Genomic DNA, 26,207 nt, shown 5'->3' on the forward strand with positions numbered 1-26,207 from the left:
CAATATGGGGTAAAAGTTGCACCCTGGGGGGCAGGAGCTGCCCAAAAATGCCCCAATTGACTTATAATGGTGTAGGACGGCCCATGAAATGAAAAGGCATAGGGATTTGTATTGAACATAGCTCTGGATCACAGTGTCATAGAGACCAGGGGTGGGCTCATTTTACTCAGACGACCAATCAGTCTCTCAGGATCATTGTGAAGCTATCAAGCCACGCCCTAGCAACCATTAAGAGCACCTTAGCAACAAGTCCCATAGACTTCTATTGAAACAGATCAAAGGGATATCTCCGGATAGAAGTGTCATAGAAACACAAGGGTGGTCTCGTTTGACTCGGGACAGCAAACAGCCAATCATGCATCAAATCAACACTTCCTAGCCCCTCCTAGCAACCATTGTCGAGCACCTTAACAACCAAAATCCATAGAGGGATATCTTCCATTCTGAATGTCACAGAGGCATGGGAGTTGGTTTATATCATTCATACTGACAAGCAGCCTTTGGAGATTCATGATTGGCAGCTGCCAAGCCACTCCCTAGCAACTAAACAGAGTACCCTAGCAACCGTTTAGCAGTAACTATATCTCTGCACCACAAAATCAGAGAGACTTCTGGGTTGATTTATTTCAATCAGGATGGCAAGGAGACTTGATTAGTATCACTATGGTAACTTCCTAGCAACCAGATGGGGTTACCCTAGCAACCGAGTAACAAATCACATATCTCTGCATCAGAAAAACGTAGAGACTTCCTGGTTGACTTATTTCAATCAGGATGGAAAGGACACTTCATTAGTATCACTATGGTAACTGCCTAGCAACCACATGGGCTTACCCTAGCAACCGAGTAACAAATCACATATCTCTGCATCACAAAAACATAGAGACTTCGGGTTGACTTATTTCAATCAGGATGGCAAGGACACTTCATTAGTATCACTATGGTAACTGCCTAGCAACCAGATGAGCTTACCCTAGCAACCGAGTAACAAATCACATATCTCTGCATCAGAAAACGTAGAGACTTCGGGTTGACTTATTTCAATCAGGATGGCAAGGACACTTGATTAGTATCACTATGGTATCTGCCTAGCAACCAGATGGGCTTACCCTAGCAACCGAGTAACAAATCACATATCTCTGCATCACAAAAACATAGAGACTTCCGGGTTGACTTATTTCAATCAGGATGGCAAGGAGACTTGATAAGTATCACTATGTTAACTGCCTAGCAACCAGATGGGGTTACCCTAGCAACCGAGAAACAAATCACATATCTCGGCACCAGAAAAGAGTACAGACTTCCGGGTTGATTTATTTCAATCAGGATGGCAAGGACACTTGATTACTATCACTATGGTAACTGCCTAGCAACCAGATGGGGTTACCCTAGCAACCGAGAAACAAATCACATATCTCGGCACCAGAAAAGAGTACAGACTTCGGGTTGATTTATTTCAATCAGGATGGCAAGGAGACTTGATTAGTATCACTATGGTAACTGCCTAGCAACCAGATGGGGTTACCCTAGCAACCGAGTAACAAATCACATATCTCTGCATCAGAAAAGCGTAGAGACTTCCGGGTTGACTTATTTCAATCAGGATGGCAAGGAGACTTGATTAGTATCACTATGGTAACTACCTAGCAACCAGATGGGGTTACCCTAGCAACCGAGTAACAAATCACATATCTCTGCATCAGAAAAGCGTAGAGACTTCGGGTTGACTTATTTCAATCAGGATGGCAAGGACACTTGATTAGTATCACTATGGTAACTGCCTAGCAACCAGATGGGGTTACCCTAGCAACCGAGTAACAAATCACATATCTCTGCATCAGAAAAACATAGAGACTTCCGGGTGACTTATTTCAATCAGGATGGCAAGGACACTTGATTAGTATCACTGTGGTAACTGCCTAGCAACCAGATGGGGTTACCCTAGCAACCGAGTAACAAATCACATATCTCTGCATCAGAAAAGCGTAGAGACTTCCGGGTTGACTTATTTCAATCAGGATGGCAAGGACACTTGATTAGTATCACTATGGTAACTGCCTAGCAACCAGATGGGCTTACCCTACCAACCGAGTAACAAATCACATATCTCTGCATCAGAAAAGCGTAGAGACTTCTGGGTTGGTTTATTTCACTCAGGATGGCAAGGAGACTTCATAAGTATCACTATGGTAACTGCCTAGCAACAAGGAGGGGTTACCCTAGCAACCAAATAACAAATCACATATCTCTGGATCACAACATCGTAGAGACTTCCTGGTTGACTGATTTTACTCTGGATAGCAAGGAGACTTGATAAGTATCACTATGGTAACTGCCTAGCAACCACATGGGGTTACCCTAGCAACCCAGTAACAAATCACATATCTCTGCACCAGAAAACAGTACAGATTTTTGGGTTGAATTATTTCACTCAGGATGGAAAGGAGCCATGTATTGTATTACCTTGCTAACTGCATAGCAACCACATGGGCTTACCCTAGCAACCTAGTAACAAATCACATATTTCTGCACCAGAAAATTATACAGACTTCTGGGTTGATTTATTTATGACCACAATTTCTGTTCTTTTCAAGCAGGCTATTTGACGAGTTTTGCCACGGCAAGCACCACTCACATTTTCTTCAGGAAATGTACCTATCTAGTTTTTATTTTTCTTCTTTTTATTATTATTCTATCTCCGTACAAAACTTCGGCACCTAACTCGTCCCGCACCGTTTGGCGTAGACCCACAAATGAGGTGTCAAATCGAACGGCCTATTGAGGACACGTGTGCTATGACTTTTATAAGCGATCGAGGTACGGTATTTGCCCCAGGGGCAAAAAGCGGCCGAAAAATCCCATAGACTTAACATTGTGACAAACTTTGAGGCGTCACAGCTCCGAGCGAGGATTTCACAGAAACGTGTGATTTGCCACATTTGAAGAGGCTGGCAGGCTCTGTAAGAGCATACCTCAATATGGGGTAAAAGTTGCACCCCTGGGGGCAGGAGCTGCCCAAAAATGCCCCAATTGACTTATAATGGTGTAGGACGGCCCATGACATGAAAAGGCATAGGGATTTGTATTGAACATAGCTCTGGATCACAGTGTCATAGAGACGAGGGGTGGGCTCATTTTACTCAGACGACCAATCAGTCTCTCAGGATCATTGTGAAGCTATCAAGCCACGCCCTAGCAACCATTAAGAGCACCTTAGCAACAAGTCCCATAGACTTCTATTGAAACAGATCAAAGGGATATCTCCGGATAGAAGTGTCATAGAAACACAAGGGTGGTCTCGTTTGACTCGGGACAGCAAACAGCCAATCATGCATCAAATCAACACTTCCTAGCCCCTCCCTAGCAACCATTGTCGAGCACCTTAACAACCAAAATCCATAGAGGGATATCTTCCATTCTGAATGTCAAAGAGGCATGGGAGTTGGTTTATATCATTCATACTGACAAGCAGCCTTTGGAGATTCATCATTGGCAGCTGCCAAGCCACTCCCTAGCAACTAAACAGAGTACCCTAGCAACCGTTTAGCAGTAACTATATCTCTGCACCACAAAATCAGAGAGACTTCTGGGTTGATTTATTTCAATCAGGATGGCAAGGAGACTTGATTAGTATCACTATGGTAACTGCCTAGCAACCACATGGGGTTACCCTAGCAACCGAGTAACAAATCACATATCTCTGCATCAGAACAACGTAGAGACTTCCGGGTTGACTTATTTCAATCAGGATGGAAAGGACACTTCATTAGTATCACTATGGAAACTGCCTAGCAACCAGATCGGCTTACCCTAGCAACCGAGTAACAAATCACATATCTCTGCATCACAAAAACATAGAGACTTCCGGGTTGACTTATTTCAATCAGGATGGCAAGGACACTTCATTAGTATCACTATGGTAACTGCCTAGCAACCAGATGAGCTTACCCTAGCAACCGAGTAACAAATCACATATCTCGGCACCAGCAAAGAGTACAGACTTCCGGGTTGATTTATTTCAACCAGGATGGCAAGGACATTTCATTAGTATCAATATGGTAACTGCCTAGCAACCAGATGGGGTTACCCTAGCAACCGAGTAACAAATCACATATCTCTGCACCAGAAAACAGTAGTGACTTCCGGGTTGACTTATTTCACTCAGGATGGCAAGGAGACTTCATTAGTATCACTATGGTAACTGCCTAGCAACCATATGGGGTTACCCTAGCAACCGAGTAACAAATCACATATCTCTGCATCACAAAAACATAGAGACTTCCGGGTTGACTTATTTCAATCAGGATGGCAAGGAGACTTCATTAGTATCACTATGGTAACTGCCTAGCAACCAGATGGGGTTACCCTAGCAACCGACTAGCAAATCACATATCTCTGAATCACAATAACGTAGAGAGTTCCGGGTTGACTTATTTCAATCAGGATGGCAAGGAGACTTCATAAGTATCACTATGGTAACTGCCTAGCAACCAGATGGGGTTACCCTAGCAACCGACTAACAAATAACATATCTCTGCATCACAAAAACGTAGAGACTTCCGGGTTGACTTATTTCACTCAGGATGGAAAGGAGCCATGTATTGTATTACCTTGGTAACTGCATAGCAACCACATGGGCTTACCCTAGCAACCGAGTAACAAATCACATATTTCTGCACCAGAAAATCATACACACTTCTGGGTTGATTTATTCATGACCATAATTTTTGCTCTTCTCAAGTTATAACATGCTGTTTCACCAGTTTTGCCACGGCAAGCACCACTCACATTTTCTTCAGGAAATGTACCTATCTAGTTAAACATATTGTTTTTCTTAAGTGGGGGGAATCTGATATGAAAAATATTCAAAGTGGGCTCACGTTGACTCATTCAAACATAATAGAGATTAGTTTGTGTATAGAATACTTGAGAACTGTAATAAAATGCCAAAATGTGTTTGAAATTAACAGGATATTCTTGACTTTTTTCAGGAGTAGTTATTTTGAGCAAGCTTAATCTTAATTTGTCACTTGAACCTGACAGCACCTTGCTGTCTAAAACTTATTTGCATTAGAGGACAAATGGATCCCTATAACTATTGCCTGAGTGTCTACACAATATCACTTTAAACCCCTTAGGGGCTTTTAACCCAAGTGTGGGGTAAAAGGATCCCTCACATCCTTTTTATTTTTAATACTGAATTTGAATCGAAACAATCTTCTGTGATGATTTCTTTTCACAAAAATGATGTTGCTCCATTAATATTCAATAAATGTTTTTGACCTTGGTACATTTGAAATGATGCTAAATGCTCTATTGTTGTGCATGTGATACATAGCCTTATATTAGATAACTGTATTAATTACAAGCATCTATATAACTTGGCTTGAGTTGGATTGGGCAAACTAGCAGTCCACTAGAGAGAGACAACTCACCACAAAAGAAAAAACGGACTTCGAAACCTCTAATAAATACATGCATGTCTGCGACAAAACAAACGAGTTTTCGGAAACACTAACAACCAATGTCAATAGCCGACATATATTTAGCAGTAGTCATCAGCCAATCATGAGCAAGATTACAAATAATGACCCCGCCCACTTTGATATCAGCCTCGTTAGCGCAGTAGGTAGCGCGTCAGTCTCATAATCTGAAGGTCGTGAGTTCGATCCTCACACGGGGCAGGTAGCACTTTTCACACTTCACCAATTTAGTTAAGCATTTGAGGCAACATATTTGAATCTTGCACTCATTAAAGCGCGAACAGTCAGAACTATAGGGCACAACGGAGTAAAAGGCTTCTTTGATTGGACTTTGTCCCAAAACAAAAACGACCACAACAGTTTCCAAAACACCTGTTTGTCACTATATATACACGGGAACATTTTCCTGTTCCAAGATATTTGTGCTTGTGGTGTCTATAGGTTGATTTTGAGGCAATTTGATCTGGGTTTTTTTTTTTTTTTAATTTTAAGTTGCAAATTTAAGTAGCTAATGAACATCCATTTTCAGACAAAATACAAATGTATCATTTTCTGTGTTGTTTAAGGTCATACAATCAAACATTTTTCAATAACCGTCCAATAAGATTAAGGGTAGTATTTGGAGTAAAAAAGCACCCCTGTTGTATGGACTAAAGGCTCTTATTAAACACATTGTTTTTCTTAAGTGGGGGGAATCTGATATGAAAAATATTCAAAGTGGGCTCACGTTGACTCATCCAAACATAATAGAGATTAGTTTGTGTATAGAATACGTGAACTGTAATAAAATGCCAAAATGTGTTTGAAATTAACAGGACATTTTTGACTTTTTTCAGAAGTAGTTATTTTGAGTAAGCTTTATCTTAATTTGTCACTTGAACCTGACAGCACCTTGCTGTCTCAAACGTATTTGCATTAGATGACAAATGGATCCCTATAACTATTGCCTGAGTATCTACACAATATCACTTTAAACCCCCTAGGGGCTTTTAACCCAAGTGTGGGGTAACAGGCTCCCTCACATCCTTTTTTATTTTTAATACTGAATTTGAATCGAAACAATCTTCTGTGATGATTTCTTTTCACAAAAATGATGTTGCTCCATTAATATTCAATAAATGTTTTTGACCTTGGTACATTTGAAATGATGCTAAATGCTCTATTGTTGTGCATGTGATACATAGCCTTATATTAGATAACTGTATTAATTACAAGCATCTATATAACTTGGCTTGAGTTGGATTGGGCAAACTAGCAGTCCACTAGAGAGAGACAACTCACCACAAAAGAAAAAACGGACTTCGAAACCTCTAATAAATACATGCATGTCTGCGACAAAACAAACGAGTTTTCGGAAACACTACCAACCAATGTCAATAGACAACATATATTTAGCAGTAGTCATCAGCCAATCAGAGATTTTAAATAATGACCCCGCCCACTTTGATATAAGCCTCGTTAGCGCAGTAGGTAGCGCGTCAGTCTCATAATCTGAAGGTCGTGAGTTCGATCCTCACACGGGGCAGGTCGCACTTCTCACACTTCACCATTTAGTTCAGCATTTGTGGCAACATATTTGAATCTTGCACTCATTAAAGCGCGAACAGTCAGAACTATAGGGCACAACGGAGTAAAAGGCTTCTTTGATTGGACTTTGTCCCAAAACAAAAACGACCACAACAGTTTCCAAAACACCTGTTTGTCACTATATATACACTGGAACATTTTCCTGTTCCAAGATATTTGTGCTTGTGGTGTCTATAGGTTGATTTTGAGGCAATTTGATCTGGGTTTTTTTTTTTTTTTTTTTTAAGTTGCAAATTTAAGTAGCTAATGAACATCCATTTTCAGACAAAATACAAATGTATCATTTTCTGTGTTGTTGAAGGTCATACAATCAAACATTTTTCAATAACCGTCCAATAAGAGTAAGGGTAGTATTTGGGGTAAAAAAGCACCCCTGTTGAATGAACTAAAGGCTCTTATTAAACACATTGTTTTTCTTAAGTGGGGGGAATCTGATATGAAAAATATTCAAAGTGGGTTCACGTTGACTCATCCAAACATAATAGAGATTAGTTTGTGTATAGAATACGTGAACTGTAATAAAATGCCAAAATGTGTTTGAAATTAACAGGATATTTTTGACTTTTTTCAGAAGTAGTTATTTTGAGTAAGCTTTATCTTAATTTGTCACTTGAACCTGACAGCACCTTGCTGTCTCAAACGTATTTGCATTAGATGACAAATGGATCCCTATAACTATTGCCTGAGTATCTACACAATATCACTTTAAACCCCCTAGGGGCTTTTTACCCAAGTGTGGGGTAACAGGCTCCCTCACATCCTTTTTTTTATATAGTGAATTTGAATCGAAACAACCTTCTGTGATGATTTCTTTTCACAAAAATGATGTTGCTCCATTAATATTCAATAAATGTTTTTGACCTTGGTACATTTGAAATGATGCTAAATGCTCTATTGTTGTGCATGTGATACATAGCCTTATATTAGATAACTGTATTAATTACAAGCATCTATATAACTTGGCTTGAGTTGGATTGGGCAAACTAGCAGTCCACTAGAGAGAGACAACTCACCACAAAAGAAAAAACGGACTTCGAAACCTCTAATAAATACATGCATGTCTGCGACAAAACAAACGAGTTTTCGGAAACACTAACAACCAATGTCAATAGCCGACATATATTTAGCAGTAGTCATCAGCCAATCATGAGCAAGATTACAAATAATGACCCCGCCCACTTTGATATCAGCCTCGTTAGCGCAGTAGGTAGCGCGTCAGTCTCATAATCTGAAGGTCGTGAGTTCGATCCTCACACGGGGCAGGTCGCACTTCTCACACTTCACCATTTAGTTAAGCATTTGTGGCAACATATTTGAATCTTGCACTCATTAAAGCGCGAACAGTCAGAACTATAGGGCACAACGGAGTAAAAGGCTTCTTTGATTGGACTTTGTCCCAAAACAAAAACGACCACAACAGTTTCCAAAACACCTGTTTGTCACTATATATACACTGGAACATTTTCCTGTTCCAAGATATTTGTGCTTGTGGCGTCTATAGGTTGATTTTGAGGCAATTTGATCTCGTTTTTTTTTTTTTAAACGTTGCAAATTTATATAGCTAATGAACATCCATTTTCAGACAAAATACAAATGTATCATTTTCTGTGTTGTTTAAGGTCATTCAATCAAACTTTTTTCAATAACCGTCCAATAAGAGTAAGGGTAGTATTTGGGGTAAAAAGCACCCCTGTTGTATGGACTAAAGGCTCTTATTAAACACATTGTTTTTCTTAAGTGGGGAATCTGATATGAAAAATATTCAAAGTGGGCTCACGTTGACTCATCCAAACATAATAGAGATTAGTTTGTGTATAGAATACTTGAGAACTGTAATAAAATGCCAAAATGTGTTTGAAATTAACAGGATATTCTTGACTTTTTTCAGGAGTAGTTATTTTGAGCAAGCTTAATCTTAATTTGTCACTTGAACCTGACAGCACCTTGCTGTCTAAAACTTATTTGCATTAGATGACAAATGGATCCCTATAACTATTGCCTGAGTGTCTACACAATATCACTTTAAACCCCTTAGGGGCTTTTAACCCAAGTGTGGGGTAAAAGGATCCCTCACATCCGTTTTTATTTTTAATACTGAATTTGAATCGAAACAATCTTCTGTGATGATTTCTTTTCACAAAAATGATGTTGCTCCATTAATATTCAATAAATGTTTTTGACCTTGGTACATTTGAAATGATGCTAAATGCTCTATTGTTGTGCATGTGATACATAGCCTTATATTAGATAACTTTATTAATTACAAGCATCTATATAACTTGGCTTGAGTTGGATTGAGCAAACTAGCAGTCCACTAGAGAGAGACAACTCACCACAAAAGAAAAACGGACTTCGAAACCTCTAATAAATACATGCATGTCTGCGACAAAACAAACGAGTTTTCGGAAACACTACCAACCAATGTCAATAGACAACATATATTTAGCAGTAGTCATCAGCCAATCAGAGATTTTAAATAATGACCCCGCCCACTTTGATATCAGCCTCGTTAGCGCAGTAGGTAGCGCGTCAGTCTCATAATCTGAAGGTCGTGAGTTCGATCCTCACACGGGGCAGGTTATGGCAAGCCGATTTAACTTTTATTCATTTCCAGGATATGAATCTTCATATCAACAATTCAATTTTCACTAGTTAAAATGATAGTTATTGATATCAGGAATTCGATATCTACTAGTAACAATGGAAATTTTTGATATCAGATATTAAATTTCCACTAGTAACAATGCTAATTCTTGATATCAACAATTACATTTGTACTAGTTAAATCCTTATTCTAGATATCAAGAATTGTATTTCAACTAGTAAAATCTATAATTCTTGATATCTGTAATTGTATTTTCACTAGTGAAATGTCACCATAGGCTGCCATTCAAAATAAATTGTTGATATCAAGAATTGATTTCTTACTAGTTATAATTCGAATACACATATCAGCTTTGTATTTATATCATTTTTGATATCAATAATTACATTGTTACTAGTAAAAATGTGAATTCTTGATATCAAGAATTACGTGGTTACTAGTAAACATTTATATTCTACATATCAACAATTGAATTGCTACTAGTAAAAATGTTAATTTTTGATATCTGAAAATGTATTTATGATATCAACATAATTTCAGATATCTAAAATGGCTTTCTTACTAGTAACAATCACATTCATGATATCAGAAATGAACATTGTCACTACTGAAAATGGAATTATTGAGATCAAAAATGAACATTGTTACTAGTAGCAATTCAATTGTTGATATCAAGAATAGACATTTCAACTAGTGACAATTGAATTCTTGATATCAAAAATAAAGGTTTTTACTAGTACGAATTGTATTTCTGATATGTGAAATTGGAATTTCAACAAGTAAGAAATCAATTCTTGATATCAACAATTGATTTTGAATGGCAGCCTATGGTGACATTTCACTAGTGAAAATACAATTACAGATATCAAGAATTATAACTTTTACTAGTTGAAATACAATTCTTGATATCTAGAATGAGCATTTAACTAGTAAAAATGTAATTGTTGATATCAAGAATTAGCATTGTTACTAGTGGAAATTTAATTTCTGATATCAAAAACTGCCATTGTTACTAGTAGATCTCGAATTCCTGATATCAATAATTATCATTTTAACTAGTGAAAATTGAATTGTTGATATCAAGAATTCATCTCCTGAAATGAATAAAAGTTAAAACGGCTTGCCATAGCAGGTCGCACTTCTCACACTTCACCATTTAGTTAAGCATTTGTGGCAACATATTTGAATCTTGCACTCATTAAAGCGCGAACAGTCAGAACTATAGGGCACAACGGAGTAAAAGGCTTCTTTGATTGGACTTTGTCCCAAAACAAAAACGACCACAACAGTTTCCAAAACACCTGTTTGTCACTATATATACACTGGAACATTTTCCTGTTCCAAGATATTTGTGATTGTGGTGTCTATAGGTTGATTTTGAGGCAATTTGATCTGGGTTTTTTTTTTTAATTTTAAGTTGCAAATTTAAGTAGCTAATGAACATCCATTTTCAGACAAAATACAAATGTATCATTTTCTGTGTTGTTTAAGGTCATACAATCAAACATTTTTCAATAACCGATCCAATAAGAGTAAGGGTAGTATTTGGGGTAAAAAGCACCCCTGTTGTATGGACTAAAGGCTCTTATTAAACATATTGTTTTTCTTAAGTGGGGGAATCTGATATGAAAAATATTCAAAGTGGGCTCACGTTGACTCATTCAAACATAATAGAGATTAGTTTGTGTATAGAATACTTGAGAACTGTAATAAAATGCCAAAATGTGTTTGAAATTAACAGGATATTCTTGACTTTTTCAGGAGTAGTTATTTTGAGCAAGCTTAATCTTAATTTGTCACTTGAACCTGACAGCACCTTGCTGTCTAAAACTTATTTGCATTAGAGGACAAATGGATCCCTATAACTATTGCCTGAGTGTCTACACAATATCACTTTAAACCCCTTAGGGGCTTTTAACCCAAGTGTGGGGTAAAAGGATCCCTCACATCCTTTTTATTTTTAATACTGAATTTGAATCGAAACAATCTTCTGTGATGATTTCTTTTCACAAAAATGATGTTGCTCCATTAATATTCAATAAATGTTTTTGACCTTGGTACATTTGAAATGATGCTAAATGCTCTATTGTTGTGCATGTGATACATAGCCTTATATTAGATAACTGTATTAATTACAAGCATCTATATAACTTGGCTTGAGTTGGATTGGGCAAACTAGCAGTCCACTAGAGAGAGACAACTCACCACAAAAGAAAAACGGACTTCGAAACCAATAATAAATACATGCATGTCTGCGACAAAACAAACGAGTTTTCGGAAACACTAACAACCAATGTCAATAGCCGACATATATTTAGCAGTAGTCATCAGCCAATCATGAGCAAGATTACAAATAATGACCCCGCCCACTTTGATATCAGCCTCGTTAGCGCAGTAGGTAGCGCGTCAGTCTCATAATCTGAAGGTCGTGAGTTCGATCCTCACACGGGGCAGGTAGCACTTTTCACACTTCACCAATTTAGTTAAGCATTTGAGGCAACATATTTGAATCTTGCACTCATTAAAGCGCGAACAGTCAGAACTATAGGGCACAACGGAGTAAAAGGCTTCTTTGATTGGACTTTGTCCCAAAACACTAAATAGCAACAAGAACGACCACAACAGTTTCCAAAACACCTGTTTGTCACTATATATACACTGGAACATTTTCCTGTTCCAAGATATTTGTGCTTGTGGCGTCTATAGGTTGATTTTGAGGCAATTTGATCTGGTTTTTTTTTTTTTTTTACTTTTAAGTTGCAAATTTAAGTAGCTAATGAACATCCATTTTCAGACAAAATACAAATGTATCATTTTCTGTGTTGTTGAAGGTCATACAATCAAACATTTTTCAATAACCGTCCAATAAGAGTAAGGGTAGTATTTGGGGTAAAAAGCACCCCTGTTGAATGAACTAAAGGCTCTTATTAAACACATTGTTTTTCTTAAGTGGGGGAATCTGATATGAAAAATATTCAAAGTGGGTTCACGTTGACTCATCCAAACATAATAGAGATTAGTTTGTGTATAGAATACGTGAACTGTAATAAAATGCCAAAATGTGTTTGAAATTAACAGGATATTTTTGACTTTTTTCAGAAGTAGTTATTTTGAGTAAGCTTTATCTTAATTTGTCACTTGAACCTGACAGCACCTTGCTGTCTCAAACGTATTTGCATTAGATGACAAATGGATCCCTATAACTATTGCCTGAGTATCTACACAATATCACTTTAAACCCCCTAGGGGCTTTTTACCCAAGTGTGGGGTAACAGGCTCCCTCACATCCTTTTTTTTATATAGTGAATTTGAATCGAAACAACCTTCTGTGATGATTTCTTTTCACAAAAATGATGTTGCTCCATTAATATTCAATAAATGTTTTTGACCTTGGTACATTTGAAATGATGCTAAATGCTCTATTGTTGTGCATGTGATACATAGCCTTATATTAGATAACTGTATTAATTACAAGCATCTATATAACTTGGCTTGAGTTGGATTGGGCAAACTAGCAGTCCACTAGAGAGAGACAACTCACCACAAAAGAAAAAACGGACTTCGAAACCTCTAATAAATACATGCATGTCTGCGACAAAACAAACGAGTTTTCGGAAACACTAACAACCAATGTCAATAGCCGACATATATTTAGCAGTAGTCATCAGCCAATCATGAGCAAGATTACAAATAATGACCCCGCCCACTTTGATATCAGCCTCGTTAGCGCAGTAGGTAGCGCGTCAGTCTCATAATCTGAAGGTCGTGAGTTCGATCCTCACACGGGGCAGGTCGCACTTCTCACACTTCACCATTTAGTTAAGCATTTGTGGCAACATATTTGAATCTTGCACTCATTAAAGCGCGAACAGTCAGAACTATAGGGCACAACGGAGTAAAAGGCTTCTTTGATTGGACTTTGTCCCAAAACAAAACGACCACAACAGTTTCCAAAACACCTGTTTGTCACTATATATACACTGGAACATTTTCCTGTTCCAAGATATTTGTGCTTGTGGCGTCTATAGGTTGATTTTGAGGCAATTTGATCTCGTTTTTTTTTTTAAACGTTGCAAATTTATATAGCTAATGAACATCCATTTTCAGACAAAATACAAATGTATCATTTTCTGTGTTGTTTAAGGTCATTCAATCAAACTTTTTTCAATAACCGGTCCAATAAGAGTAAGGGTAGTATTTGGGGTAAAAAGCACCCCTGTTGTATGGACTAAAGGCTCTTATTAAACACATTGTTTTTTCTTAAGTGGGGGAATCTGATATGAAAAATATTCAAAGTGGGCTCACGTTGACTCATCCAAACATAATAGAGATTAGTTTGTGTATAGAATACTTGAGAACTGTAATAAAATGCCAAAATGTGTTTGAAATTAACAGGATATTCTTGACTTTTTCAGGAGTAGTTATTTTGAGCAAGCTTAATCTTAATTTGTCACTTGAACCTGACAGCACCTTGCTGTCTAAAACTTATTTGCATTAGATGACAAATGGATCCCTATAACTATTGCCTGAGTGTCTACACAATATCACTTTAAACCCCTTAGGGCTTTTAACCCAAGTGTGGGGTAAAAGGATCCCTCACATCCGTTTTTATTTTTAATACTGAATTTGAATCGAAACAATCTTCTGTGATGATTTCTTTTCACAAAAATGATGTTGCTCCATTAATATTCAATAAATGTTTTTGACCTTGGTACATTTGAAATGATGCTAAATGCTCTATTGTTGTGCATGTGATACATAGCCTTATATTAGATAACTTTATTAATTACAAGCATCTATATAACTTGGCTTGAGTTGGATTGAGCAAACTAGCAGTCCACTAGAGAGAGACAACTCACCACAAAAGAAAAAGCGGACTTCGAAACCTCTAATAAATACATGCATGTCTGCGACAAAACAAACGAGTTTTCGGAAACACTACCAACCAATGTCAATAGACAACATATATTTAGCAGTAGTCATCAGCCAATCAGAGATTTTAAATAATGACCCCGCCCACTTTGATATCAGCCTCGTTAGCGCAGTAGGTAGCGCGTCAGTCTCATAATCTGAAGGTCGTGAGTTCGATCCTCACACGGGGCAGGTTATGGCAAGCCGATTTAACTTTTATTCATTTCCAGGATATGAATCTTCATATCAACAATTCAATTTTCACTAGTTAAAATGATAGTTATTGATATCAGAATTCGATATCTACTAGTAACAATGGAAATTTTTGATATCAGATATTAAATTTCCACTAGTAACAATGCTAATTCTTGATATCAACAATTACATTTGTACTAGTTAAATCCTTATTCTAGATATCAAGAATTGTATTTCAACTAGTAAAATCTATAATTCTTGATATCTGTAATTGTATTTTCACTAGTGAAATGTCACCATAGGCTGCCATTCAAAATAAATTGTTGATATCAAGAATTGATTTCTTACTAGTTATAATTCGAATACACATATCAGCTTTGTATTTATATCATTTTTGATATCAATAATTACATTGTTACTAGTAAAAATGTGAATTCTTGATATCAAGAATTACGTGGTTACTAGTAAACATTTATATTCTACATATCAACAATTGAATTGCTACTAGTAAAAATGTTAATTTTTGATATCTGAAAATGTATTTATGATATCAACATAATTTCAGATATCTAAAATGGCTTTCTTACTAGTAACAATCACATTCATGATATCAGAAATGAACATTGTCACTACTGAAAATGGAATTATTGAGATCAAAAATGAACATTGTTACTAGTAGCAATTCAATTGTTGATATCAAGAATAGACATTTCAACTAGTGACAATTGAATTCTTGATATCAAAAATAAAGGTTTTTACTAGTACGAATTGTATTTCTGATATGTGAAATTGGAATTTCAACAAGTAAGAAATCAATTCTTGATATCAACAATTGATTTTGAATGGCAGCCTATGGTGACATTTCACTAGTGAAAATACAATTACAGATATCAAGAATTATAATTTTTACTAGTTGAAATACAATTCTTGATATCTAGAATGAGCATTTAACTAGTAAAAATGTAATTGTTGATATCAAGAATTAGCATTGTTACTAGTGGAAATTTAATTTCTGATATCAAAAACTGCCATTGTTACTAGTAGATCTCGAATTCCTGATATCAATAATTATCATTTTAACTAGTGAAAATTGAATTGTTGATATCAAGAATTCATCTCCTGGAAATGAATAAAAGTTAAAACGGCTTGCCATAGCAGGTCGCACTTCTCACACTTCACCATTTAGTTAAGCATTTGTGGCAACATATTTGAATCTTGCACTCATTAAAGCGCGAACAGTCAGAACTATAGGGCACAACGGAGTAAAAGGCTTCTTTGATTGGACTTTGTCCCAAAACAAAAACGACCACAACAGTTTCCAAAACACCTGTTTGTCACTATATATACACTGGAACATTTTCCTGTTCCAAGATATTTGTGATTGTGGTGTCTATAGGTTGATTTTGAGGCAATTTGATCTGGGTTTTTTTTTTTTTTTAATTTTAAGTTGCAAATTTAAGTAGCTAATGAACATCCATTTTCAGACAAAATACAAATGTATCATTTTCTGTGTTGTTTAAGGTCATACAATCAAACATTTTTCAATAACCGTCCAATAAGAGTAAGGGTAGTATTTGGGGTAAAAAGCACCCCTGTTGTATGGACTAAAGGCTCTTATTAAACATATTGTTTTTCTTAAGTGGGGGGAATCTGATATGAAAAATATTCAAAGTGGGCTCACGTTGACTCATCCAAACATAATAGAGATTAGTTTGTGTATAGAATACGTGAACTGTAATAAAATGCCAAAATGTGTTTGAAATTAACAGGACATTTTTGACTTTTTTCAGAAGTAGTTATTTTGAGTAAGCTTTATCTTAATTTGTCACTTGAACCTGACAGCACCTTGCTGTCTCAAACGTATTTGCATTAGATGACAAATGGATCCCTATAACTATTGCCTGAGTATCTACACAATATCACTTTAAATCCCCTAGGGGCTTTTTACCCAAGTGTGGGGTAACAGGCTCCCTCACATCCTTTTTTTTTATATAGTGAATTTGAATCGAAACAACCTTCTGTGATGATTTCTTTTCACAAAAATGATGTTGCTCCATTAATATTCAATAAATGTTTTTGACCTTGGTACATTTGAAATGATGCTAAATGCTCTATTGTTGTGCATGTGATAAATAGCCTTATACTAGATAACTTTATTAATTACAAGCATCTATATAACTTGGCTTGAGTTGGATTGGGCAAACTAGCAGTCCACTAGAGAGAGACAACTCACCACAAAAGAAAAAACGGACTTCGAAACCTCTAATAAATACATGCATGTCTGCGACAAAACAAACGAGTTTTCGGAAACACTAACAACCAATGTCAATAGCCGACATATATTTAGCAGTAGTCATCAGCCAATCAGAGATTTTAAATAATGACCCCGCCCACTTTGATATAAGCCTCGTTAGCGCAGTAGGTAGCGCGTCAGTCTCATAATCTGAAGGTCGTGAGTTCGATCCTCACACGGGGCAGGTCGCACTTCTCACACTTCACCATTTAGTTCAGCATTTGTGGCAACATATTTGAATCTTGCACTCATTAAAGCGCGAACAGTCAGAACTATAGGGCACAACGGAGTAAAAGGCTTCTTTGATTGGACTTTGTCCCAAAACAAAAACGACCACAACAGTTTCCAAAACACCTGTTTGTCACTATATATACACTGGAACATTTTCCTGTTCCAAGATATTTGTGATTGTGGTGTCTATAGGTTGATTTTGAGGCAATTTGATCTGGGTTTTTTTTTTTTTTTAATTTTAAGTTGCAAATTTAAGTAGCTAATGAACATCCATTTTCAGACAAAATACAAATGTATCATTTTCTGTGTTGTTTAAGGTCATACAATCAAACATTTTTCAATAACCGTCCAATAAGAGTAAGGGTAGTATTTGGGGTAAAAAAGCACCCCTGTTGAATGAACTAAAGGCTCTTATTAAACACATTGTTTTTCTTAAGTGGGGGGGAATCTGATATGAAAAATATTCAAAGTGGGCTCACGTTGACTCATCCAAACATAATAGAGATTAGTTTGTGTATAGAATACGTGAACTGTAATAAAATGCCAAAATGTGTTTGAAATTAACAGGACATTTTTGACTTTTTTCAGAAGTAGTTATTTTGAGTAAGCTTTATCTTAATTTGTCACTTGAACCTGACAGCACCTTGCTGTCTCAAACGTATTTGCATTAGATGACAAATGGATCCCTATAACTATTGCCTGAGTATCTACACAATATCACTTTAAATCCCCTAGGGGCTTTTTACCCAAGTGTGGGGTAACAGGCTCCCTCACATCCTTTTTTTTTATATAGTGAATTTGAATCGAAACAACCTTCTGTGATGATTTCTTTTCACAAAAATGATGTTGCTCCATTAATATTCAATAAATGTTTTTGACCTTGGTACATTTGAAATGATGCTAAATGCTCTATTGTTGTGCATGTGATAAATAGCCTTATACTAGATAACTTTATTAATTACAAGCATCTATATAACTTGGCTTGAGTTGGATTGGGCAAACTAGCAGTCCACTAGAGAGAGACAACTCACCACAAAAGAAAAAACGGACTTCGAAACCTCTAATAAATACATGCATGTCTGCGACAAAACAAACGAGTTTTCGGAAACACTAACAACCAATGTCAATAGCCGACATATATTTAGCAGTAGTCATCAGCCAATCAGAGATTTTAAATAATGACCCCGCCCACTTTGATATAAGCCTCGTTAGCGCAGTAGGTAGCGCGTCAGTCTCATAATCTGAAGGTCGTGAGTTCGATCCTCACACGGGGCAGGTCGCACTTCTCACACTTCACCATTTAGTTCAGCATTTGTGGCAACATATTTGAATCTTGCACTCATTAAAGCGCGAACAGTCAGAACTATAGGGCACAAACGTCTTACCTGGGCTAAAGAAAAAAAGAACTGGTCTGTTGCTCAGTGGTCCAAAGTCCTCTTTTCTGATGAGAGCAAATTTTGCATCTCATTTGGAAACCAAGGTCCCAGAGTCTGGAGGAAGAATGGAGAGGCACACAATCCAAGATGCTTGAAGTCCAGTGTGAAGTTTCCACAGTCTGTGTTGGTTTGGGGAGCCATGTCATCGGCTGGTGTTGGTCCACTGTGCTTTATTAAGTCCAGACGCAGCCGTCTACCGGGACATTTTAGAGCACTTCATGCTTCCTTCAGCAGACAAGCTTTATGGAGATGCTGACTTCATTTTCCAGCAGGACTTGGCACCTGCCCACACTGCCAAAAGTACCAAAACCTGGTTCAATGACCATGGTATTACTGTGCTTGATTGGCCAGCAAACTCGCCTGACCTGAACCCCATAGAGAATCTATGGGGCATTACTAAGAAGAAAGATGAGAGACATGATACCAAACAATGCAGAAGAGCTGAAGGCAGCTATTGAAGCATCTTGGTCTTCCATAACACCTCAGCAGTGCCACAGGCTGATAGCATCCATGCCACGCCGCATTGAGGCAGTAATTAATGCAAAAGGGGCCCAAACCAAGTACTGAGTACATATGCATGATTATACTTTTCAGAGGGCCGACATTTCTGTATTTAAAATCCTTTTTTTTATTGATTTCATGTAATATTCAAATTTTCTGAGATTCTGAATTTGGGGTTTTCATAAGCTGTAAGCCATAATTATCAAAATTATATCAAATAAAGGCTTGAAATATCTTACTTTGCTTGTAATGAGTCTATATAATATATTAGTTTCACCTTTTAAGTTGAATTACTGAAATTAATGAACTTCTGCACGATATTCTAATTTTTCGAGTTTCACCTGTATAGGGCACAACGGAGTAAAAGGCTTCTTTGATTGGATTTTGTCCCAAAACACTAAATAGCAACAAAAACGACCACAACAGTTTCCAAAACACCTGCTTGTCACTATATATACACTGGAACATTTTCCTGTTCCAAGATATTTGTGCTTGTGGCGTCTATAAGTTGATTTTGAGGCAATTTGATCTCGTTTTTTTTAAGTTGCAAATTTAAGTAGCTAATGAACATCCATTTTCAGACAAAATACAAATGTATCATTTTCTGTGTTGTTTAAGGTCATACAATCAAACATTTTTCAATAACCGTCCAATAAGATTAAGGGTAGTATTTGGGGTAAAAAGCACCCCTGTTGTATGGACTAAAGGCTCTTATTAAACACATTGTTTTTCTTAAGTGGGGGGAATCTGCTATGAAAAATGTTCAAAGTGGGCTCACGTTGACTCATCCAAACATAATAGAGATTAGTTTGGGTATAGAATACTTGAACTGTAATAAAATGCCAAAATGTGTTTGAAATTAACAGGAAATGTTTGACTTTTTTCTGAAGTAGTTCTTTTGAGCAAGCTTAATCTTAATTTGTCACTTGCACCTGACAGCACCTTGCTGTCTCAAACGTATTTGCATTAGATGACAAATGGATCCCTATAACTATTGCCTGAGTAACTACACGATATCACTTTAAACCCCTAGGGGCTTTTAACCCAAGTGTGGGGTAACAGGCTCCCTCACATCCTTTTTTTATATACTGAATTTGAATCGAAACAACCTTCTGTGATGATTTCTTTTCACAAAAATGATGTTGCTCCATTAATATTCAATAAATGTTTTTGACCTTGGTACATTTGAAATGATGCGAAATGCTCTATTGTTGTGCATGTGATACATAGCCTTATATTAGATAACTTTATTAATTACAAGCATCTATATAACTTGGCTTGAGTTGGATTGAGCAAACTAGCAGTCCACTAGAGAGAGACAACTCACCACAAAAGAAAAACGGACTTCAAATCCTCTAATAAATACATGCATGTCAGCGACAAAACAAACGAGTTTTCGGAAACACTTACAACCAATGTCAATAGCCGACATATATTTAGCAGTAGTCATCAGCCAATCATGAGCAAGATTACAAATAATGACCCGCCCACTTTGAACAGTCAGAACTATAGGGCATAACGGAGTAAAAGGCTTCTTTGATTGGACTTTGTCCCAAAACACTAAATAGCAACAAGAACGACCACAACAGTTTCCAAAACACATGTTTGTCACTATATATACACTGGAACTTTTCCTGTTCCAAGATATTTGTGCTTGTGGCGTCTATAGGTTGATTTTGAGGCAATTTGATCTCGTTTTTATTAAGTTGCAAATTTAAGTAGCTAATGAACATCCATTTTCAGACAAAATACAAATGTATCATTTTCTGTGTTGTTTAAGGTCATACAATCAAACATTTTTCAATAACCGATCCAATAAGATTAAGGGTAGTATTTGGGGTAAAAAGCACCCCTGTTGTATGGACTAAAGGCTCTTATTAAACACATTGTTTTTCTTAAGTGGGGGGAATCTGATATGAAAAATGTTCAAAGTGGGCTCACGTTGACTCATCCAAACATAATAGAGATTAGTTTGTGTATAGAATACTTGAACTGTAATAAAATGCCAAAATGTGTTTGAAATTAACAGGACATTTTTGACTTTTTTCTGAAGTAGTTCTTTTGAGTAAGCTTAATCTTAATTTGTCACTTGCACCTGACAGCACCTTGCTGTCTCAAACGTATTTGCATTAGATGACAAATGGATCCCTATAACTATTGCCTGAGTATCTACACGATATCACTTTAAACCCCCTAGGGGCTTTTAACCCAAGTGTGGGGTAACAGGCTCCCTCACATCCTTTTTTTTATATACTGAATTTGAATCGAAACAACCTTCTGTGATGATTTCTTTTCACAAAAATGATGTTGCTCCATTAATATTCAATAAATGTTTTTGACCTTGGTACATTTGAAATGATCGCGAAATGCTCTATTGTTGTGCATGTGATACATAGCCTTATATTAGATAACTTTATTAATTACAAGCATCTATATAACTTGGCTTGAGTTGGATTGAGCAAACTAGCAGTCCACTAGAGAGAGACAACTCACCACAAAAGAAAAAACGGACTTCAAATCCTCTAATAAATACATGCATGTCAGCGACAAAACAAACGAGTTTTCGGAAACACTTACAACCAATGTCAATAGCCCACATATATTTAGCAGTAGTCATCAGACAATCAAGATTACAAATAATGACCCCGCCCACTTTGATATCAGCCTCGTTAGCGCAGTAGGTAGCGCGTCAGTCTCATAATCTGAAGGTCGTGTGTTCGGTCCTCACACGGGGCAGGTCGCACTTCACCAATTTAGTTAAGCAGTTGAGGCAACATATTTGAATCTTGCACTCATTAAAGCGCGAACAGTCAGAACTAGATAGGTACATTTCCTGAAGAAAATGTGAGTGGTGCTTGCCGTGGCAAAACTCGTCAAATAGCATGCTTGAAAAGAACAAAAATTATGGTCATAAATAAATCAACCCAGAAGTCTCTACGTTTTTCTGATGCAGAGATATGTGATTTGTTACTCGGTTGCTAGGGTAAACCCATCTGGTTGCTAGGCAGTTACCATAGTGATAGTAATGAAGTGTCCTTGCCATCCTTATTGAAATAAGTCAACCCGTAAGTCTCTACTATTTTCTGGTGCAGAGATATGTGATTTGTTACTCGGTTGCTAGGGTAACCCCATCTGGTTGCTAGGCAGTTAACATAGTGATACTTATGAAGTCTCCTTGCCATCCTGATTGAAATAAATCAACCCAGAAGTCTCTCTGATTTTCTGGTGCAGAGATATAGTTACTGCTAAACGGTTGCTAGGGTACTCTGTGTAGTTGCTAGGGAGTGGCTTGGTAGCTGCCAATCATGAATCTCGAAAGGCTGCTTGTCAGTATGAATGATATAAAGCAACTCCCATGCCTCTGTGACATTCAGAATGGAAGATATTCCTCTATGGATTTTGGTTGTTAAGGTGCTCGACAATGGTTGCTAGGGAGGGGCTAGGAAGTGTTGAAGTGATGCATGATTGGCTGTTTGCTGTCCCGAGTGAAACAGAGACCACCCTTGTGTTTCTATGACACTTCTATCCGGAGATATCCCTTTGATCTTTTTCAATAGAAGTCTATGGGACTTGTTGCTAAGGTGCTCTTAATGGTTGCTAGGGCGTGGCTTGATAGCTTCACAATGATCCAGAGAGACTGATTGGTTGTCTGAGTAAAATGAGCCCACCCCCTCGTCTCTATGACACTGTGATCCAGAGGTATGTTCAATAAAAATCCCTATGCCTTTTCATTTCATGGGCCGTCCTACACCATTATAAGTCAATTGGGGCATTTTTGGGCAGCTCCTGCCCCCAGGGTGCAACTTTTACCCCATATTGAGGTATGCTCTTACAGAGCCTGCCAGCCTCTTCAAATGTGGCAAATCACACGTTTCTACGAAATCCTCGCTTGGAGCTGTGACGCGTCAAAGTTTGTCTCAATGTTAAGTCTATGGTATTTTTCGGCCGCTTTTTTGCCCCTGGGGCAAATACCGCACTCCGATCAGCTTATAAAAGTCATAGCACATGTGTCCTCAATAGGCCGTTCGATTTGACACCTCATTCGTGGGTCTACGCCAAACGGTGCGGGACGAGTTAGGTGCCGAAGTTTTGTTAAGAGATATAAAAATAAAAACTAGATAGGTACATTTCCTGAAGAAAATGTGAGTGGTGCTTGCCGTGGCAAAACTCGTCAAACAGCATGTTGTAACTTGAAAAGAACAAAATTTATGGTCATAAATAAATCAACCCAGAAGTCTGTACGATTTTCTGGTGCAGAAATATGTGATTTGTTACTCGGTTGCTAGGGTAAGCCCATGTGGTTGCTATGCAGTTACCAAGGTAATACAATACTTGGCTCCTTTCCATCCTGAGTGAAATAAGTCAACCCGGAAGTCTGTACTATTTTCTGGTGCAGAAATATGTGATTTGTTACTCGGTTGCTAGGGTAAGCCCATGTGGTTGCTATGCAGTTACCAAGGTAATACAATACTTGGCTCCTTTCCATCCTGAGTGAAATAAGTCAACCCAGAAGTCTGTACGATTTTCTGGTGCAGAAATATGTGATTTGTTACTCGGTTGCTAGGGTAAGCCCATGTGGTTGCTATGCAGTTACCAAGGTAATACAATACTTGGCTCCTTTCCATCCTGAGTGAAATAAGTCAACCCGGAAGTCTGTAGTGTTTTCTGGTGCAGAGATATGTGATTTGTTACTCGGTTGCTAGGGTAACCCCATCTGGTTGCTAGGAAGTTACCATAGTGATACTAATGAAGTCTCCTTGCCATCCTGGTTGAAATAAATCAACCCAGAAGTCTGTACGATTTTCTAGTGCAGAAATATGTGATTTGTTACTCGGTTGCTAGGGTTCTCTGTTTAGTTGCTAGGGAGTGGCTTGGCAGCTGCCAATCATGAATCTCCAAAGGCTGCTTGTCAGTATGAATGATATAAACCAACTCCCATGCCTCTGTGACATTCACAATGGAAGATATCCCTCTATGGATTTTGGTTGCTATGGTGGTCGACAATGGTTGCTAGGGAGGGGCTAGGAAGTGTTGAGGTGATTCATGATTGGCTGTTTGCTGCCCCGAAGTCAAACGAGACCACCCTTGTGATTCTATGACACTTCTATCCGGAGATATCCCTTTGATGTCTTTCATTAGAAGTCTATGGGACTTGTTGCTAAGGTGCTTTAAATTGTTGCTAGGGCGTGGCTTGATAGCTTCACAATGATCCTGAGAGACTGATTGGTCGTCTGAGTCAAATGAGCCCGCCCCCTTGTCTCTATGACACTGTGATCCAGAGCTATGTTCAATACAATATCACTATTTCATGGGCTGTCCTACACCATTGTAAGTCAATGGGGGCAACTTTGGGCAGCTCCTGCCCCCCAGGGGTGCAACTTTTACCCCATATTGAGGTATGCTCTTACAGAGCCTGCCAGCCTCTTCAAATGTGGCAAATCACACATTTCTGCGAAATCCTCGCTCGGAGCTGTGACACGTCAAAGTTTGTCGCAATGTTAAGTCTATGGGATTTTTTGGCCGCTTTTTTGCCCCTGGGGCAAATACCATACCCCCGATCGATTATAAAAGTCATAGCACACGTGTCCTCAATAGGCCGTTCGATTTGACACCCCATTCGTGGGTCTACGCCAAACGGTGCGGGCCGAGTTAGGTGCCGAAGTTTTGTACGGAGATAGATGTGAGATTACAATAGTGATGCTTTGCAAGCACCACTAATAAAAACTAGATGGGTACATTTCCTGAAGAAAATGTGAGTGGTGCTTGCCGTGGCAAAACTCGTCAAACAGCATGTTGTAACTGGAAAAGAAAAAAAATTATGGTCATAAATAAATCAGCCCAGAAGTCTGTACGATTTTCTGGTGCAGAAATATGTGATTTTTTACTCGGTTGCTAGGGTAAGCCCATGTGGTTGCTATGCAGTTACCAAGGTAATACAATACATGGCTCCTTTCCATCCTGAGTGAAATAAGTCAACCCGGAAGTCTGTAGTGTTTTCTGGTGCAGAGATATGTGATTTGTTACTCGGTTGCTAGGGTAACCCCATCTGGTTGCTAGGCAGTTACCATATTGATACTAATGAAGTGTCCTTGCCATCCTGGTTGAAATAAATCAACCCAGAAGTCTGTACTGTTTTCTGGTGCCGAGATATGTGATTTGTTTCTCGGTTGCTAGGGTAACCCCATCTGGTTGCTAGGCAGTTACCATAGTGATAGTAATCAAGTGTCCTTGCGATGCTGAGTGAAATAAATCAACCCGGAAGTCTGTACTCTTTTCTGGTGCCGAGATATGTGATTTGTTTCTCGGTTGCTAGGGTAACCCCATCTGGTTGCTAGGCAGTTACCATAGTGATAGTAATCAAGTGTCCTTGCGATCCTGAGTGAAATAAATCAACCCGGAAGTCAGTACTATTTTGTGGTGCAGAGATATGTGATTTGTTACTCGGTTGCTAGGGTAACCCCATCTGGTTGCTAGGCAGTTACCATAGTGATAGTAATCAAGTGTCCTTGCGATGCTGAGTGAAATAAATCAACCCGGAAGTCTGTACTCTTTTCTGGTGCCGAGATATGTGATTTGTTTCTCGGTTGCTAGGGTAACCCCATCTGGTTGCTAGGCAGTTACCATAGTGATAGTAATCAAGTGTCCTTGCCATCCTGATTGAAATAAATCAACCCGGAAGTCTGTACTCTTTTCTGGTGCCGAGATATGTGATTTGTTTCTCGGTTGCTAGGGTAACCCCATCTGGTTGCTAGGCAGTTAACATAGTGATAGTAATCAAGTGTCCTTGCCATCCTGATTGAAATAAATCAACCCGGAAGTCTGTACTCTTTTCTGGTGCCGAGATATGTGATTTGTTTCTCGGTTGCTAGGGTAACCCCATCTGGTTGCTAGGCAGTTACCATAGTGATAGTAATCAAGTGTCCTTGCCATCCTGATTGAAATAAATCAACCCGGAAGTCTGTACT

The 26,207-nt window shown here is 37.9% G+C and overlaps 10 non-coding genes across 10 annotated transcripts; all 10 read left to right on the forward strand.

The window, feature by feature from the left end:
• The first annotated feature begins 5,611 nt into the window (after window positions 1-5,611).
• On the forward strand, window positions 5,612-5,684 carry trnam-cau (transfer RNA methionine (anticodon CAU)). The gene has a single exon. It is a non-coding gene; the product is annotated as a tRNA-Met (tRNA).
• Window positions 5,685-6,935: 1,251 nt separating this feature from the next.
• On the forward strand, window positions 6,936-7,008 carry trnam-cau (transfer RNA methionine (anticodon CAU)). Its single transcript has one exon. It is a non-coding gene; the product is annotated as a tRNA-Met (tRNA).
• Window positions 7,009-8,259: 1,251 nt separating this feature from the next.
• On the forward strand, window positions 8,260-8,332 carry trnam-cau (transfer RNA methionine (anticodon CAU)). Its single transcript has one exon. It is a non-coding gene; the product is annotated as a tRNA-Met (tRNA).
• A 1,241-nt stretch (window positions 8,333-9,573) lies between these two features.
• trnam-cau (transfer RNA methionine (anticodon CAU)) lies at window positions 9,574-9,646 on the forward strand. Its single transcript has one exon. It is a non-coding gene; the product is annotated as a tRNA-Met (tRNA).
• Window positions 9,647-12,055: 2,409 nt separating this feature from the next.
• On the forward strand, window positions 12,056-12,128 carry trnam-cau (transfer RNA methionine (anticodon CAU)). Its single transcript has one exon. It is a non-coding gene; the product is annotated as a tRNA-Met (tRNA).
• A 1,264-nt stretch (window positions 12,129-13,392) lies between these two features.
• Window positions 13,393-13,465, forward strand: trnam-cau (transfer RNA methionine (anticodon CAU)). The gene has a single exon. It is a non-coding gene; the product is annotated as a tRNA-Met (tRNA).
• Window positions 13,466-14,705: 1,240 nt separating this feature from the next.
• Window positions 14,706-14,778, forward strand: trnam-cau (transfer RNA methionine (anticodon CAU)). The gene has a single exon. It is a non-coding gene; the product is annotated as a tRNA-Met (tRNA).
• Window positions 14,779-17,185: 2,407 nt separating this feature from the next.
• On the forward strand, window positions 17,186-17,258 carry trnam-cau (transfer RNA methionine (anticodon CAU)). The gene has a single exon. It is a non-coding gene; the product is annotated as a tRNA-Met (tRNA).
• A 1,249-nt stretch (window positions 17,259-18,507) lies between these two features.
• Window positions 18,508-18,580, forward strand: trnam-cau (transfer RNA methionine (anticodon CAU)). The gene has a single exon. It is a non-coding gene; the product is annotated as a tRNA-Met (tRNA).
• A 3,325-nt stretch (window positions 18,581-21,905) lies between these two features.
• trnam-cau (transfer RNA methionine (anticodon CAU)) lies at window positions 21,906-21,978 on the forward strand. The gene has a single exon. It is a non-coding gene; the product is annotated as a tRNA-Met (tRNA).
• The last annotated feature ends 4,229 nt before the right edge of the window (window positions 21,979-26,207 follow it).

Source organism: Xyrauchen texanus, unplaced genomic scaffold (assembly GCF_025860055.1).
Source record: "Xyrauchen texanus isolate HMW12.3.18 unplaced genomic scaffold, RBS_HiC_50CHRs HiC_scaffold_112, whole genome shotgun sequence".
Lineage (NCBI taxonomy): Eukaryota > Metazoa > Chordata > Actinopteri > Cypriniformes > Catostomidae > Xyrauchen > Xyrauchen texanus.